A 13,866-nucleotide genomic window follows, 5' to 3' on the forward strand; every position below is an offset into this window, starting at 1 on the left:
CACGAATAACCAAGGGAGTAGAAGAAAATATTTTTGAATGATAAAATTACAGTTGCTCCTTGAAATTTCGTCTAAAGTAAGAGTCAATAGGCTATGGAGATAGATATCTGGGGATTCATTATTCAGTGAATGTAGCATCTGAGCTTTGTAACTTTTTTCAGTAGTACAGAAACCATTTCCACCTGTAGCTAATACTGGCCAAGTTTTCCACAGTTGAATATTTTTTATATAGTAGGACTAGCTACATAATTTGCAGGATCCAGAGGGAAAGAAAAAAAAGTGGTTCCTTCTTGCTCAAACATTGTTAAGAATTTCCAGACAGTGACAGCATTAAACCAAGCATGGGGTCCAGCACATGAAGGACCCATGAAGAGGGTCCTGTTTATATAGTAAAATCCAGGATGGTCAAAGACACCCTCTCCTCTTTCTTTTCACTCCGACATCCCCCTCTTTTTTGTGTGCCTTCCTCTCCTCATTGTTCTCCTGGTCAAAATAAGTTTGTCCTTGTTGCCCTGACAAACTTTTCCCTCCAACTCTCCAACTTAAGTATATGCCTATGTTTTGAAAAGTCCTTTGTGCACTGCATGGAAGACTAAAAGGATAAGTAGGAAATGGAAGACCCAGAGAGCAAGATGCTCCCAGCAATCCTACAGGACCTCCACAGTCTGTCATCTACTCTCCACAATTACTTCGCACCTCCATTCTCTCTAAACTTCAGCCCTGCCCCCCTCTCTCCTCCTGTTTATCCATCATGTGAGATCCACCATCTTCCCAAATCCACACTTTCACACCTTCCTATGTCTACCCCAGCCCTCTGGAGAAGCAGAGATTCTGCCCTTCCATTTAGACTAATTCTTCCACCTCTGCTTTGGATTCCTCCCCACCTTAGCCTATTATGTTTTTCTTTGCTCCTTATTTCAGCTGTATTGTTTCCATTGGCTTAAAAAAATGGCTTTTTTTCCCCTCTCTAAGCCAACTTGGCAGGTGAACTCACCATCCTCCTCTCTATGTGGGAAATAACTCCCAAGGGTGTAAATCTCCCTGGCAAAGTGGGACCAAAGTACTGGGATTCACCAGGACCCAACATCATGGGAATGAGAAAGCCTTTTTGACCAAAAGAGTGAAGGGAGAAATGAGACAAAATAAAGTTTCAGTGGCTGAGAGATTTCAAACAGAGTTGAGAGGTTATCTGGATGCATTACATAGATTTCCCTTTTTAGTTTATGTTGTATTGGAGTGACTGGAGGGAAGTTCCTGAAACTATTGAGCTGTGTATCAGCAGCCTTGATTCTTTCTTTTTTTTAATTTTTAAATTTAAAATATATATATCAAAAAACACAAAGCAAATGCAAATATTCATAGCTTTTGATCATTCCATTTTACATATATAATCAGTAATTCACAATATCATCCCATAGTTGCATATTCATCATCATGATCATTTCTTGGAACATTTGCATTTATTCAGAAAAAGAAATAAAAAGAAAACAGAAAAAAATTCATCCAGTACCATACCCCCTCCCCCTCCCCCTCACCAATCACGAGCATTTCACTCTAAATTTATTTTAACATTTGTTGCCCCTATTATTCATCTTTATTCCATATGTTTTACTTGTCTGCTGATAAAAGGTAGAGAAAAGGAGCATCAGACACAAGGTTTTCACAATCACACAGTCACATTGTGACAGCTCTATCATTATACAATCATCTTCAAGAAACATGTCCAGTAGCCTTGATTCTTGATGATGTTTGCATATAGATGTAACTTGCATCTAGTGTGACTGTGTGATTGTGAAAACCTTGTGTCTGAGTAAAAAAAATATGGATAAAAAGGTAAATAAATAATAGGGGGGATAAGGGGTAAAATAAATGGGGTAGACGGAAATATTAGTGGTCAATGAGAGGGAGGGTAAGGGGCATGGATGTATGAGTTTTTTCTTTTTACTTCTTTTTCTGGAGTGATGCAAATACTCTAAAAATGATCATGGTAATGAGTACAACACTAAGTGATGATATTGTGAGCCATTGATTGTACACCATGTATGGACTATATGTGTGTGAAGATTTCTCAATAAAATATTTTTAAAAAGTAAAAAAAGCAAAAAAAATGGCTTTTTTGAAATATGACTCATATACTATACAACTTGCCTGTCTAGCGTGTATAATCCAGCTGTTTCTTAGTATATTCACAGAGCTGTGAAATCATCACCACAATTTTAGAATAGTTTCATCACACTTTCAAAAACTCCATACTTCATTAATAGTCACTTCATTAAAAGGCACTCCCAAAAAAGCTTCTCACCTGTCCCTGCTGTCTTCTATCCCAGCCCAAGACCACCACTGACAGGGTTCCTATATATTTAGATTTGCCTATTTCAGATATTTCATATAAATGGAATCATGCTGTATATATTCTTTGTAATTGGCTTCTTTCACTTAGAATAATGTTTTCGATGTTCATCCATGTTGTAGCATGCATCGATACTTCATTCTTTTTTTTATCGCCAATATTCTATTGAGTGGATACACCATATTTTATTTATCTATTCATCATTTGATGAACTTTTGGATTGTTTACCATTTTGGCTATTATTAATAATACTTCTATGAATATTTGTGTGGACATATGTTTTCAATTCTCTTGGGTATAACATGTAGGTGTGAAATTTCAGGGCCATACGGTAACACTATGTTTAACCTTTTGAGGAAATGCCAGACTGTTGTTGAAAGAGGCTGAACCATTTTACATTACCATTAGCCGTGTATAAAGGTTCCAGTTTCTCTGCATCCTCACCCACACTTATTATTATCTGTCTTTTTGATTAGAGCCATCTTAGTGGATATGAACTGCTATCTAATTGTGGTTTTGATTTGCATTTCCCTGAGGGCTAATGATGTCAAGCTTCTTTTTCATGTGCTTATTGGCCATTTGTATATCTTCTTTGGAGAGGATCCTTCATCCATTTTTAAATTGGGTTGTTTGTCTTTTTATTATTGAGTTGTTAAATGTTCTTTATATATGTTAGATCCATATCCCTTATGATTTGTAAATGTTTTCTCCCATTCTGTGGGTTGTCGTTCACTTTCTTAATGGTGTCCTTTGAAGCACAAAAATTTTTAATTTAAAGGAAGTCTGACTGATCTATTTGTTTGCTGTCTTTGGGCTTTTGGTGTCCTTTTAAAGAACCTATTCCCTATTCTAAGGTCATGATAAATGAAAACCTTTATTTTCTTCTAAAAGTTTTAGCTCTTACATTTAGGTTTTGATCCCTTTTGAGTTATTTTTTTATATGGTGTGAGAAAGGGATCCAATATCATTCTTTTGCATGTGGATATACCGTTCTACTAGCATCATTTGTTAACAGACTTCTCTCCCCCATTGAACTGTCTTGAGACCCTTGTCAAAAATCAATTGACCTGGGTGCATGGTGGTTTAGCAGTGGAATGCTCACCTTCCAAGCAGGAGACCTACACACCCCCCCTTCAAAAATTCAATTGCCCTTAAATGTGAGGGTTTATTTCTGGAGTCTCTATACTGTTTTATTGATATATATGTCTATCTTGATGCCAGTACCATAAAATCTTTTAACTGTAGCTTTTCAGTAAGTTTTGAAATCAGGGAGTGTGAGTACTTCAATTTTGTTCTTTTTCAGGATTGTTTTGGCTATTTTGGGTCCCATGAATTTTCATAACGATTGTAAGATTGACTTATCAATTACGGAAAAGAAGCCAGCTGGAATTTGAATGGGGAATGCATAGAATCTGTAGATCAGTTTTGGACATAATGCCATCTTAACCATATTGTCTCACGGTCCATGAATGATGGCTGTCTTTCCTTTTATTTATGTCTTCTTTCTTTCACTAATGATTTCTAGTTTTCTGAGTATAATTTTTGCACTTCTTTGCTACCTTTATTTTTAAGCAGTTTATTCTTTGATGTTGTTATAAATGGAATGTTTTTCTCAATTTTATTTTCAGATTGCTGATTCCTAGCATACAGAAATACAATTTAGACTGGCAAAGTGGATTAAAAAACAGGACCCCCATCTATATGCTGTCTACAGAAATACAATTGATCTTTGTATATTGATCCTGAGATCATTTATTAGTTCTCATAGTTTTCTTATTGGGCTTTTTAGGATTATCTATATACAAGATCATGTCATCTGAAATAGAAGTAGTTTCATTCTTCCTTTCCAGCTGGACATTTTTTTATTTCATTTTCTTACCTACTTGCCCTGGCTAGATTCTCCAGTACAATGTTGAATAAAAGTGGCAAGAGGGACATTCCTGTCTTGTTCTGATCTTAGAGGGAAAATATTCGGTCTTTTATCATTGTGTTAGCTATCGGTTTTATATTAATATTACTTTTTCAGTTTGAGAAAGTTCCCTCCTGTTCCTAGCTTGTGGGGTGCTTTTTTATGATGGGGTGTTGAATTTTGTCAAATGCTTTTTCTGCTTATTTTGAGATCCTTATATTTTCTTCTTTATTCCACTGATAGGGTGCATTATGTTAATTGATTTTTCAGCTATCAAATCAATCGTTCATTCCTAGAATAATACCACTTGGTCATGATGTTTGCATGCATAGATTGTTATATTTAGTTTGCCAGTGTCTTGTTGAGGATTTTTGTGTCTATACTCATAAGAGATACTGGTCTCTAGATTTTTTTTCCTTGTGACTTTTTTTTTTTCATTTTATTTTCTTAATTTGTTGCATGCCCTTAGGAAGATTTTCAAAGACTTTAAATGGTTGCTTTAAAATTATTTACCCACTTATGGTTGTTTCCTAGGAAGTAGGTCCATAGGACATCTCATACTGCCTTTCCAGAGGTCCCTGCTGGCTTTCAAACAAGCTCAAGTCCCTATCATTAAAAAATAAATTCTATCCCATTCCAAGCACTGCTCTATTTTTGCTTTCACTATTAGAGTTCTATATTTCCTTCTTTCCAACTTGTTCCTCAATCACTCTAAATGGCTTTTCTGGGCTCATCAGTCCTGAAAAAAATCAGCTTATCCTCAGATCACCAGTGACATCCCCATCTCCATATCAATCAAGTATTTTTCATGTTTCATTCTATTTTGTCTACCAGCAGCATCCTGGCTCTGTTGATTGTTTCCCCTCTATTGAACAGTCCTCTTCTCTTGACTTCTATGACTGGGACACCCCTGGATTGCCTCCTACCCTTCTGATTGCTTGTTCTCAGCTTCCTTTGCAGGCTCATTCTCTTCCATCAGCCCTTAAGGAAGGGGCGCCTCAAAGCCAAGGCATGGACTTTTGTCTTAGTTATCCACCATTGAGAAACAAATTGCCTTCAAATTTTGCAGCTTAGAACCATGAGCATACACTATCTCACAATTTCCCTGGGTCAGGAGTCCAGGTATGATGTAGCTGGGTGTCTCTGGTTCAGAGTCCCTTGGAAAGTTGCAATAAAGGGATTGCCTGCTGCTGCAGTCTTCTGAAAACTCAACTGGGACTGTCAAATCTGCTTCTAAGCTCCCTCGCATGGTTGTTACAAGATTCATTTCTTTATGGAATGTTGGACTAAGGACCTCAGGTGCTCACTGGGTTTTGGCTGGAAGCCTCCCTCTGTTTCTGGCCATGTGGGTCTTTTCATAGGGCAACCTACAATATGGTAGCTGGCTACCTTCAAGGTGAATGCTTGAGAGTGAGGCAGCTAATATGAAAGCCAGTCTTTTTGGTACCTAATCTTGGAAATAACATGTTATTACTTTCGTGGTATTTTATTCTTTGGAAGTGAATCGCTAGATCTAGCCTACATTCAAGGGAAGCAGACTGCACAAGAAATAAATACAAGGAAGTGGGGATCATCTTAGAAGCCTCCAACCACAGGCTTTAATTTCTTATTCTTGACTTTTTTCCTAGACAATTGCGAGTACCTCTAATCTTCCATTTCAAGCCCTACGAGAGAGGATTGACGAACTTATTCTTTCAAGTCTAGATCTCTTCTCCCCAGACTTACATCCAATTGATTAACTAATCATTTGTCATATCACTTGGATTTCTCAAAGGTTCTTCAAAAGAAACATGTCTGAACCTGGACTCCTGGGTTTCTCCCAAACCTGGTCCTGTTGCATGATTCCCTTTGTGTTGGTTATGATACAGGCTAAGATGTGAGACAGAAAGATAAGGCTTAAAAAGATAGATGTTTCTCTCTCAAGTAAGAAGGCAGAGGTAGATGGTTCATCCACCTCTCCTCTACATGACATTTACTTACTTTGCCATCCCTTCTGGTGTTGATTTCATCTGCATGATCATGGGCAATGTACTAGTCACATATCTATATTCCAGCCATTGGGAAAAGGGAAAGAAAGGAAATGACGAGTACATAAAATTTTATTTTCAAAGGATGTGACCAAGGAGAAGTACACATCTACTTCTGCTCATACCCCCAGCTAGCTATAAAGAAGTTTAGGAAATCTAATCTCTAGCTAAGCAGCCATGTCCCCAGCTAAAACTTGGAGGGTTTATATTACTGCTTTACTCTGTGTTTCCCTCAAAGCAGAGTCTAAGGCAGAGGGCTTATATGCTCTTATTTTATTAAGGAGTAAAGTCTCAGAGAAAAACTGTAAGTAACAGGAGAGTAAAGCAGGAAGGAGGTAGGGTTTAAGCTGAGGATGCACATGGGATTGAGACAGGCTTCCTGACCAAAAGTATAAAGAGAGAAATGAGACAAAATAAAAATTTTAGGAGCTGAGAGATTTCAAACTGAGTCGAGAAGTTATCCTGGAGGTTATTCTAATGCATTATATAGATATCCTCTTTTTCGTTAATGGTGTATTGGAGTGGCTAGAGGGAAGTGCTTGAAACTGTTGAGCTGTGTTCCAGTAGCCTTGATTCTTGAAGATGATTGTATAATGATATAGCTTTTACAATATGACCATGTGATTGTGAAAACTTTATGGCTGATGCTCCCTTTACCCAGGCTATGGACAGATAAGTGAAAAAATAAGGACAAAAACTAAACAGATAATGGGGGGTGGTAAGGGGTAAAAGAACTGGGAAGATTGCAATACTCGTGACAAGTGGGAGGGAGGTTAAGGAGTATGAGATATATATATTTTTCTCTTTTCTCTTTATTTCTTTTTCTGGAGTGATGCAAATGTTCTAAAAATGCTCATGGTGATGAATGCACAACTATGTGATGATATTGTGAGCCATTGATTGTATACTTTGGATGGACTGTATGGGCACGAAGATACCTCAATAAAAATATTTTAAAAAGAGGACTGTGATGCAATCATTAAAGGGAAAAAGAGAAAATAGATATCGAGGTTCAATGCCCAGTTTTCACCATACCCTCTTTCTCCTATTCACTTGGTTCCAGCAAGTGAAAAACACTAGACATCCTGACAATCTCCCTTTTCCTTCTACCCAAATCAATCCCAAATCTCTCTCAAATCTTTGGTTCTCATTATTTTTTGACCTCCATACTCTTAATCCAAGTTTCTATCATCTTTCATGGGGACTAACGGCTCAGAATTGGACTTTGCATTCACTCTTATCCTCCTTCCTGCCCAATCTCCATATGCAACTGCCAGAGTGGCTTTGCCAAAGCGACGGTTACATCATGTCTCCATGCCCTGCTATTAAACCCCTTCTACAGCGTCCCATTGCAGGGAGGACCCAGAGAGAACTCAAGGCGGCCCATAAAACCCTGTGTGGTTTGGCCCTTGGCCTCTTCTTGTAACACAGGGCCCATTGTCCTCTGTTCCAGTCTCATGCGCCATCTTCCAGCTCTCAGCTTCTCCATGCTACAAGATGCTGCCGGACCTCTGTGCACGCTCTGTCCCATGCCTGCCGCGTTCCCTGGCCACCCTCTTGACCCACCTGCCTTCTCATTTTGCAACTCCCAGTGCAGCTACCATTTCCTCGGGGGAGTCTTTCCTGACTAAGTCAACCCCCTATTACATCTATGTCTGGTCCTGGATTTCCCAACAGGAAGTCTAAGTATGCATTTTGGGTATTAGGGAAGCAGGGTCACTTCCAATTTTTTATACGATGCTGTTTGTTTATTTATTTATTTATTTATTTCACATGGGCAGGCACCAGGAATCAAACCCGGGTCCTCTGGCACAGCAGGCAAACATTCTTGCCTGCTGAGCCACCGTGGCCCACCCGCTGTTTATTTTTTTATGAAACAAAAAAGTCATAGGAAAAATAAGATTCTTTTTGGGATGTCTTTATAGTTATCTATTGGTTCTGTTTGGCTTTATTTTAAATGGACTCTGGCGGTGTGATAATATTTTCGGTACTTACAGTCCCTGAAAGGCAGATGCTAAAGCTCTGAATGTGGATATAATCCTCCTGTGATATTTTCGGCAGTTGCAGCTTTACTTTTTTATGTCATTAGTTAATAGGCGTCGGTCTCTCTAACAAAGCTCTAATTCTGTCAAGGGCAGAGGACTTGGTGTTTGACTCAGGGTTCCCTCCAGAGGAGACACTCAGTAGGAATCTCTCAAGTGAGTAAGTACGGCTGTCCCCTCCCCTCTCTGGGCTGAAGTTCACCCATCTTCCAGAAAGGCCAGTGCCTCCAAAGTGGAAACATGTATTTCCATAGCAAAAAAGTGGGTGTGAGAAAGCACATACACATGTTCAAAAGATAGTATGTCGGGTGTCCACGGAGGCTCAGCGTGCAGAGTTCTCGCCTGCCATGCCAGAGACCCGGGTTTGATTCTTGGTGCCTGCCCATGCAAAAAAAAAAAAAAAAAAAAAAGTGTGTGTGTGTGTGTGTGTGTGTGTGTGTGGGATGCAAGGGTATTTCAGTGGTAGAATTCTCGCCTGCCATGCGGGAGACCAGGGATCAAGTCCCAGCCCATGCACTTCCCCCAAAACAAACAAGCAAAACAAACAAAAATTCTATAAATGATGCTGCAACAATGGGATACTCACATGGAAAAATAATGAAATGTGACCCCACCATACAGCAAACAAACAAAAAGAAAGTATGGTTAATTAAATCTCTGCATGGCCTCCAGGGTTCCAAGACTGGAGGAGACCATGGGTAAAGAATATTTCCATTTATACATTTTGTGCTTGGGCTAACACAACTGTGCTAAAATTAGTGAAAGAGGTTTTTTTTTTAACTTTTTAATTCTATAATATAACATACATATAAAGCAAAGAAAGAAAAAAGCAATAATTTTCAAAGCACTCTTCAACAAGTAATTACAGGAGAGATCCCAGAGTTTGTCAATGGGCTACCATACCATCTTCAGATTTTTCTTTCACTGCTCCAGAATATAGGAGGCTAGAGGAACAAATATTTTTTCATCACTACAATCAACTCTTTTGTGAAAAATAACATATATACAAAAAAGCAGTAAATTCTAAAGCACAGCACCACATCAGTTGTAGAACAGATTTCAGAGTTTGACATGGGTTACAATTCCACAACTTTAGGTTTTTACTTCTAGTTGCTCTAAGATACTGGGGACTAAAAGAGATATAAATTTAATGATTCAGCATTCATATTCATTTGTTAAATCCTATCTTTACCGTATAACTCCACCATCACCTTTGATCTTTCCATCCCTCTCTTTAGGGGTGTTTGGACTTTGGCCATTCTAACTTTTTCATGTTGGAAAGGTCTGCCACTACTATAGGGTAGGGAGGTGGAAATATCTGATGTTCTGGAGAGGCTGGACCCAGTGAGAGACATTTCGATACAAAGTTCATTGAGGGAAAACGTCCAGAGAAGGGGCTTAGGAGAAGAGCTGAGGCCATAGGACATATCCGAGATGTCCTACAAACCTTAAATGGTAGCTGAACTGAGCAATTATCGGGTCTTAGGATTGCTATCATGCAAGTAACCACAGGGTGGCACTGAGGCCCAGCAATAAGACTGCCTGTCTCCAGGGGCCTGTCAATTTTTTTCCCTTATCAATTGCAGCTTTTTTCCTCTCTCAAAAAGTCTTAGTCTCTTTCTAGACTGTAATTTCCCTTTTAAAACAGGTACAAATATTTTTCTCCCTTTCACGCATTATCCTTACAGAGTGACATGTTTGAGGAACAATCATGCATAATATTGAGTTGGATTCAGTCTCTCTTGTTTTTACACCTGCACCACCCAAAGAGAAAATGACAAGTCAAGAGCATTTCTTTTCCTATATTCGTGTCATAACATGATGTTGGATTATTACGGTGGAGTGGTTTTAACCGCACTGGGGGAGAGAGCCTGTAGCTCAAAACATGGAACTGAACTGAGGGGGCTTGATTCTCCAGGAGATGGGGGTGGGGTGGGGTGGCTCCCCCCGCCAGCTGGGTTATTTTAGGACCCTCTCAGCTTCAAAATCATCAGCTGGTTTGACGGTGGGCAAATGCCCTTTGCTAAGGGTTCTTGCAACCCCAAGCTGTAAGATTCTGAGTGTGTGTGTTTGGGTGCAATTCCAGCTGCCACGAGAGCTCAAAGGAAGGAGAGGTCTGGACATGTAGCCCACGTGAGGGGGTTCAGTGGTCCAATCCCTAGAGCTGGGAGTTTTGGGGCTCAGGGGCAGGCCGATGCTGAGTACCAGTCATGTCCACCAGAGGTCAGCATTGCCAAGGAATCGGCAGCACAGGAGGCAACCAACGGGACTCAGGACATACCCCGAAAAAAAGCTAGGTGCCCCCATCTGTGTCGTGTTCATTTCCCCCTCTCTAATCAGCCCTTGGCACTGAGCAAGGGTGGGAGATGCTATCGCACTGGTGTCATGCCTTCTGGGCAAGGGTAGATTGGCATTGGGTACCTGCAGTAAGCAGAGGCAGCTACCCTCTCTGTGCTCACACAACGCAGCCCATTATCCTAGGCCTTGGGCAGGCAAAGCAGGCACCTTCACGCCTCAAGAAACTACGATGGAGAAGTATCATTAGAAGAACAAAGAATAGGGGATAAAAAAAGACTCCACAGATAATTCCAGGATCCTGCTGGTTGACTTCGTGAGTTCTGTAACCAACCATCTTAGGTGCGAACCTCACATCCAATACTTAGAAATCCGGGGACCTAGACAGGTTTGTTAATGTCCTTGTGCCTCAGTTTCCACATCTGATAACCGGGACTTGATCATTCCCTTTCATCACCCTCGATACCCCCTATCCCATTGGATTAATTGAGGATGACATGAGATCATTATAAATAGGCAGTGCTTACTGAACATTTATTCTGGGCCAGACATGGAGCTAAGCATCTTATGATTCTGATAACCACAGTATGTTATTATCCCATTTTACAGTTGACGAAACTGAGACTAGGAGAGGCACAGCGTGGTGGAAGCAGATTTGAAACCAGGAATTTGGCCTCCAGAATTTACGCTTTCAATCGTTGGCTGTCATTAGAGCAGTGCCTGTTGGCATGGAATCAGCACTCAAAAAAAAAGAAAAAAAATTATTATGATGACTACTGTTGTGGAGTTGTTTTGGCTTGATCCCTTGTCTGTGTTGCACAATCCCAGGGCGCGATGATCTGGCAAATTCTCCTTTTACCTTGAAAGCCAGTCGGCAAACAGCCCCAGGTGAATTTTTCTCTATTTAACCTCACAGTCCTGCAGACAGACTGTTTAAAAATGAGCCCATGCTGTGATGTAGGAGAAAGCAAGTTCCATCCAGGCGGTCCCTCTGATGTCCCCCTTCAGTAAAGCAATAGCAGGCCAGATTTGGGTGCAGACCCCAGCCCCGCCTCCGGAGAGCCCAGTCTTGCTGAGTTCTGTGGTTTCTAGGGTCAGAGTCCAAGGTTTGAATCCTCTCTCTGTGACTCAGAAACCACTTAGTCTATCCTGAGGCTGTGATGTAACTCCCTACCACCTTGGTTTAAAACGGGCATCAAAATGTAATTTATAGGGGCAGTGCAATGATGGCTTGGTGACAGAATTCTCGCCTGCCAGGCCGGAGACCCGGGCTAGATTCCCAGAGGCTGCCTTATGCCACCCCCTTCCCCACCAAGAAAATAATAATGTGATTTACTGGGTGCACTAGTGGTTCAGTGACAGAACGCGTGTCTTCCATGCAGGAGACTGGGGCTTGATTCCTGGGCCATGCACCGAAAAGAAAAAAATGTCATTTACTTTATGGCATTTTAGTGAAAGATGCATTGAAATGTGCTTCTGCAGTACCGGATAATAAAATATGCTTGCATTATTGCGATAAGTTTTACCTGTTACTAGTAGCTGTGTTTATGTGTGGCTCTGATTTAGGGGAGGAGAGAGAGCACATCCCTCCCTGAGCCTTGTGACAAACCACCTACAACTGGAAGATGCAAATCTGAGATGTTCCCTTAATGCAGGCCTTAGGTCTGGACATCTGGGTCTGTTACCTAATGAGCCTCCCGGTTCCAACTCACCCTCAGAGATGCTCCCGAATGAATGTCCCAAAGTTTTGATCGGATGCTTTAGCTCGGTGTCGTCCAAAAGGAGAATGGTGTGTCATGCAAACAATTTTAATTTTCCTAGTAGCCAGATTAAAAAAATAAAAAGGAAGAGGTAGAATTAATTTCAAGAATATATTTTATTATATATGATTGCTATTAAGATCAGCATCGTACCATTTTTTGATGTTATCAATGTACTGAATTGTTGAGATCGTTTGCATTCTTTTAAAAAAGTATTTATTTTTAATTGATATCTATTATGTATTCTCAGAATATCCAGAATGGACGATATGTAATCATCCAAAGTGTACCATCAGTGGCTCACAATATCACCATATACTTGTGCATTGATTATCACGCTCAACTTTTTTTTTCTTTTTTCGTTGAAAAATAGCATATGAAAAACAAACAAAAAAAAGAAAATAAAAAGAAAAAAAAAGAAAAATAGCATATGTACAAAAAAGCAATAGATTTCGAAGCAGAGCACAACAATTAGTTGTAGAGCAGATTTCAGAGTTTGGTATGGGTTATAATTCCACAATTTTAGGTTTTCACTTCTAGCTGCTCCAAGACACTAGAGACTAAAAGAAATATCAGTATAATGATTCAGCACTCATACTCATTTGTTAAACCTTACCTTCTCTATGCAACTCCACCATCACTGCATTCTTTTTTCATACTAAGTGTTTGAGACCCAGAGGTCAACTCCATTCTCATGGGGCCACATTTCCAGCGCTCAGTGGCCACATGCAGCCAATGGCTAATGTACTTGGCGGCAGGTCTACCTCTTTAGTGGCCCCTTAATGACCACAGAATGCTGGTTGACTTTTTCCAGCCTCATCTCATTTGAGCCCCAGGGTGTTTAAAGGTCTTTCTCTCTCATCTCTGTACCTTTGCCCGTACTCCCTGCTCCTTGGGTGCTTTGCCTCGAGCCTCTTGTGGACTGCTTGCACCAGTCCCAGGAGTACCTACTCTAAGGACTCCCATCTTACAGATGCGATAACTGAGGCTTTGCAACAGGTTCCTTGTCGAAGGCATTGTGACTGATAAGTCACCCCACTGGTCTCCAGATGCCAGCACTTGTGCTCTGAACCACTCCCGCTCTATGGAAGGTCAAAGTTCCGGGGAAGCGCTGAAGTTTTAAAGTGGAATGGGAATGAGTGAGTTTCTGGTCACCAGAGGTATTCAAGAAGCCGCTGGAGGGTTTGGGGTGGAGGGGCAGCTGGGTGAGCCTGGGATGTCTTCCCTTGCCCAGAAAGGGCCTGCTTCAGGCAGCCTGGATGGAGCCCATGGTCTCCAGTGCCGGCTCTGGCCCAGGGCAGAATGCTTGATTTCCCCCTTCTTTAGCTGTGCAAACTCGGTCGGTCCTGGGCAGCTTCTCGGCTGATTGCATTGATCTTTCCCGGAGGCCCCCACCTCACATCCTCCCATTGTCATCGCTGATACGGCACCTCATTAAGTTAGACTCACTGTAATTATTTTTGGCAATGCCGCGTCTTTCTCC

The sequence above is a fragment of the Tamandua tetradactyla genome, chromosome 9, assembly GCF_023851605.1.
Source record: "Tamandua tetradactyla isolate mTamTet1 chromosome 9, mTamTet1.pri, whole genome shotgun sequence".
NCBI lineage: Eukaryota > Metazoa > Chordata > Mammalia > Pilosa > Myrmecophagidae > Tamandua > Tamandua tetradactyla.